A 6,000-nucleotide genomic window follows, 5' to 3' on the forward strand; every position below is an offset into this window, starting at 1 on the left:
TTTTCACAAATTACAAAAGGAGCTGGAATATTAAATTGCATTAAAGAGAAAGACAACCGCAATTATGAAAAATGTTACCCAGCAACTATATTTTTACTGGACTCAATTTTGACGAATAAGGCATAGATATCAAACTACGCATAAGAGGTTTTATTGAATATGAACACGATTCCAGAAAAACAGATAGTCACCAAGTGTGGCTAAAGAAAAAGGATTTATATGACATAGCAATAAATTTCAATAGATATATATATACTGATGCTAACCTTGCATATATCCTTTTCACGACATATTTGCAACTCACTAATGAGGAAGGTACTTTTAATCAATAATATTTAATAGAATTAATAAACTGCTATCTCACAAAATTGATTGTCAAGATGCAAATGGACAGCGCCCGAAAATTTATGAGCTTCGTAATTTCATCATAGAATCGAATCGTAAAAGCCTGAATAGCTAATTATCTTTTGTCTTGAAATAATACGGTTAGGATATGGCCATTTACGCTGGATTTCAAAGGACACGCTGCCATTTACACAAAATCCCATTTCGATCACCATTGCATTTCATCATCAGAATTGAAAGAAATGCACGCAACTATTGCGTAGTTTAAAATCGGAAATTAAAATTATTTCCACTTTTGCTCCACTCGAAAACATGAGTGGGGAAACTTTAATACCGGCCAGAATGCTATCACTATGGATGAGTAAATACTGCTGAAAATGGGATAATAATGCTTGAACGAATAGTCACAAATTATTTGAATTTCATCAGGGCCGGATTATGAGAGGGGCAAATAATAACTAAACAACCGCCTTTGTCCTTGGAAAAGTCAAGAGCCTCGAAAGTTCGATATAATTTTTTACAATATTTTCTTATATTAATTTTATGCGAATAATAATTTTATTATTATTTAATTTCTTAAATTAAATTTTCGAGGTTCGCCTAGTTAAATTGATTTAAATTAAAATCAAGTATAGATTACACAGTAGAAAATTATTCTAATATTCCAAATCAATGCCGGATTCTGTAATTAAATACTGAAACCAACCGTCCAATTTCAATTTAGATTGCATTAAAAAATCTTTTTAAAATAATTTTCTAATTTGAAACTTCAATTCTTTTCATATGGAAAATATTGAAACCAACAATTTAGAATGAAACTTGCAGTTAAATGTCTTGTTACTGTACAAGAATTTGCTCCATGGAGAGTTTATCTAACGATTTAAAATTAATAAAGTAATATCTGGCGAAAGAAAGAGTGGTGCAATAAAATGACCTCGATACGTCTTTTGACTAAAGATTCCTTGAAGATCATCTGACTCTGGATTTGTAATGGTACAGCTAAATACAGTTTAACAATCAAATTATCCTTTAACATTTGGCAGATGGCGTTTTTTCTTATTTTCTGGTATACTTAGTGTAGAGAAAGTATAACAATAGTCAAAATTTTCGAACACGATAGTTTGATGTATCTTCATGTTTTAAACCTCTCTGAGTTCTACAAACACATTTTTGGAAAATGTCTATCTGTCTGTGACAAGGATAACTCAAGACTCTTTCAGCTAAATAGATGAAATTTGCCATTCGGTAGTAGATTTCTATTAAATTTTGACCAAAGTGCATTCAAATGAAGTCTGTCTATTCAGCTGCTCAAATATAAGTTAACAGGGCAACTACAGCGAGTGAGATGGATTAATTTCTGTAAACGTAGAGACCTGTCAAATCCAGTGAGTGGTTGACCATCTGTCGGTCTGTACTTACAGGAACAATTAAACTTGATAACTCAAAAACGCAATATGTTAAATATATAAAATTTCGTATGCCATATTATGATTACAAGTGTAGTTTTGTGTCAATTTTTTTGTTTCAATCGGTTGGGAAAACACATTTAAAACACAAATTCGATTTCAAATTCTATTAATCTCCAAACCTAGCCAAGAATAACATGACAGATACAGTAAAATTTCCAAATTCTCGCCAAAGCTTAATATTTTATTACTATTGTACGCCAATTCCATATAATGCGTTATCTTTGATAAAGCCATTATTAGTAAGTATGCGATAAAGTTTTGGGGGGATAACTTCCTCTAGTTTCGAGTAGGTTTCAGGTAGGTAGGTTGGCATGCTCTTATTAAAATTTTTCAGATTTTGTTATGTTTGCAATCAATATTAAGCTTGAGAAGTAATCAACGGTGATAAAATGTTCAAGACTGCTTATTTTTAAATACTGCTTCTCTTTCCTGTGATAGCATTGGATATATAAATATATTTACATAAAAATAGAAGAAAGCAAATCACAATTAGCAGAAAAATATAAAAATTCTAAATTAGTATAAGTTGTATATGAATCAAAATTTGAAAATATTTTGCCGAGGAAGTCATTTAGACAGAGTTATACAAAATATTTAATTGAAATTTTTAGAATCCATTAATCCCGGTGAACAAACTGGTCAAGAACGGGGGCTAACAGCAAAAATATGCCTATAATGATTTTACATTTATAGCAAACTAACAAAATGAAAGGAACTGAATAACTAACTGCTGAACAAGCACTCATCTTGCTCTTAGGGATTTTTAAATATCTTTTAACGTTTGAAAATTTATAAAAATTTTTAAAAGATTTTTTTTTCCATCTTTAGCTGGATATGCATCTCATTGAAGATTCTGTCCAGATACCATTATTTGATCCTTCATTTGGTGTAAACGGAATGTTGAATCTCCTGTTAGATCATCTTTCAAACAGAACAATGGAGGAATGGAATTCAAAGTAGGAGAGCGATCTTTTCATTTTGGGTATGTCCTTATCACTTTTCTTGAGCTTTGAAAATGGCTCTTTATTTTGCATTTGACTTGATAGAGAAAGGTGGATCATTTGTTTATCTCGAGCCTATTTGCATTGGAATTCATAAGGATTTAAATATCTCTCCTTTTGAATAACTTTGACGGACAGGATTAAAAATATTAAGGAGTTTAAGGCAGCTAAAAATCATAAAATTTTAAAGTTCATTCTAAAATGTAAATGTATTCTAAACCAGCGGGAGTAGTCTACGCAAAACTTTCTCGCATACACGAATAAAGCATACATCACAGAGAATGCTTTGCATATCAGTGGCGTGGAATAATTACGAAATATGACAATAATTTGACAATAAATAAAACCTTTGACAATAATATAGCGCTTTTACTGACTCTAGCATCTTATCCTTGGCGAGTTATTTGGCGATTAATCCCTGGCACGCGGTTAATAGTATCCGAAAATAGAATTTGTGTTTTAGACGCGTTTTTCCCAACTGATTGAAACAAAAATTTGACGCAAACCTACATTTGTAGTTACAAACTCACATACCAAATTTGATATATTTAAATCATTTTATTTTTGAATTATAGCATGTTTCTAAAAGTACAGACCAACAGACGGTCAATCCAATGTTGAATTTAGCATAAAATTTGAAAGTTGTCTAGACTATCGAAGTTAATTCCATATACCGAATTTTATCTATCTTCGTTTTGTAGTTATCGTGTTAAATTATAATCGGACAGCCGGATAGACAGACTTCCTCTGAGCGCATTTTGCTCAAAATTTGATAGAAATCTACATATTTGGTATAAAAAACATATGCTTAATTTCACCCCTCTATTTCAAAATCTTTTTGAGGTACCTTTGTCACAGACAGACAGATGGACATTTTCCAAAAATGTGTTTTACGAAGTCAGGGAGATTTAAAAATGTGGAGAATCGTATTCTAATTTTTAACAATTACTATATTTTCTCCGTACTACGTTTACCAGAAAGTAAAAATTTATTGTTACCTTAAAAAAAATCCCAGACAGGTAACAAAAAACGTTTTTATCCACATTATAAACGGATTGTAAAAGACATAAAAGAATAAACGTTATGTGTGTCGAAATAAGATCAGGAATGGCAAAAATATTTAATTGAATTTAAAATGTATCTTAAAATCTTTAGTAACGTTGATAATAAACATATTCTAATCAACTAAACTAAAATGGTTTCAAAATTTTAGAAAAGACTTCTGGTGGGGTGTGGAAGTTTGGAAAGATATGACTCTTGTTATCTTACTGCATTTAAAAATGACGAGGTTCTTCCCAAAATCGTTGAATAGACTTGGAATCATTATAAATATGAAAGTAGCTTTATATTCCAGAAATGAAAGCGAGATAAATTCTGATAGCATGAAGCATCGGTTGAATTACGATCTAGGTGAAAGCTCCGTTGGAAATGCATACAAAATTTAATGAAAATTAATGTTATTTTGGCAGTAAAACACTTTATGCTTGTAATATGATTTTTTAAAAGAAATCCGTATAAAAAGACCAATAAAATTTTCAAGCTCTGGATTTATTTAAAAATCATTAAAAAAAGAAGAAAATATATTTTAGAAAACTATTTTGAAAACTTTAATTGTACTTAAAGTAAAAAAAAGTTTAAGAACAATAATTTTCAGAACTTAGGAAAAACTTATACGTAACTAAGAAACTAGAAATTCTGTAGTAATTTTTAGAAACTTTTTGAAAACAACCTCTGAATGACAGGAAACAAGCTTCTCCAATATTTATTAAAGAAGTTATTTCGAAATTTAATGGAAAAGTTCAAGAAAACTTCGTTATTCCTCATTTAAATTCTGCTATGAAAAGATTGTTTTGAACCAACAAATATTTATTAACTTGCAATATATTGGAAAAGAAGTTCCTAGAATAATTTATCCAGGGCAGGAAAAACCTTTACATCCGAAAAGTTTATAAAAAATATTAAACTTTTTTTAAATAAAAAATGCTAATATAAAATATTTCTAAATTTTAAGGAAAAGATTTCAAACACAGAAAAACACTTCGAATAAATATGGAAATCAAAGCATTATTATGAATTTCATTAGAAAAGTTATTAAGAAATTCTTTAGCTTTATTTTTTCCAGGACTAAAACTTTCTTATATTAAGAAGAAGACTTCATATCATTGAGACAGGTGGATTTGAAATCATACTAATTAGATATTAAATGAAATTGAATTTTCTTTGTACTCAAATTTTGACAGAAGTCTTATTTAGTAAGTGTACATGTTTCAAAAAACGGTCTAAAGAAATTTGTTTAAATAGTGATTAAATATATTTCTGAATTGAATTTATTTAAAGTATCAATTTTATTATCAAACTAAAATTACAAAAAAGATTTTAAAAAATTGAAGAAAATCTGGCAATTTATTCAATCTATCGTCTCATCCTTGGCGAGTTATTTGGCGATTAATCCTTAACGTGGTATTAATATTATTTGAAAATCGAATTTATGGTTTAGACGCGTTTTTCTCAACCGAATGAAACAAAAATTTTACCCAGAACTACATTTGCAGTCACAAAATCCGTCACATACCAAATTTAATGTATTTAAGTTGTAGTGAAAGCTTATAAGCCAGTTAACAGCTTCGCTACACAAACAATTGCTTTTGTATTGTGGTCATGTTACTGGGCTGCGAACCACAAGGCCTCAGGTTCTATCCTCGCTTATACCAATTCGCAACAAAGTTATCACGTTTACATGTTAAAGTACAGATCGACAGACATTCAATCAGTTGTTGGATTTGGCTCAACATTTCAAAGGTGTCTGCACTATAGATGTTAAAATTAAAAATCCATTATCTTATCTATTAGCCATTATGTTATCTAAATCCATTATCTTTTCTATTTAGCTTTCTTAGTTTTGTAGCTATCTTGCTATATTAGGAAAACTAGGAAGACAGACTTTCTCAGAAGGAATTTGCTTAAAATGTGATAGAAATTTTGGAAGTTAGGTTTAAAAGCATTATGCCAAATTTCAGCCGTCTAGCTCAAAGCATTTTTAAGTTATCTTTGTTACAGATAAAACAGATATAATGACAAAAATGTGTTTTTTGAACTTTTTAAGTCCAAAGCATAGATTCGACAAATATCGATTTCGAATTTTTTGAAAGTTACAGTACTTTCTCTGTACTTTGTATACAAGAAAT

This window comes from Argiope bruennichi, chromosome 10 (genome assembly GCF_947563725.1).
Source record: "Argiope bruennichi chromosome 10, qqArgBrue1.1, whole genome shotgun sequence".
Lineage (NCBI taxonomy): Eukaryota > Metazoa > Arthropoda > Arachnida > Araneae > Araneidae > Argiope > Argiope bruennichi.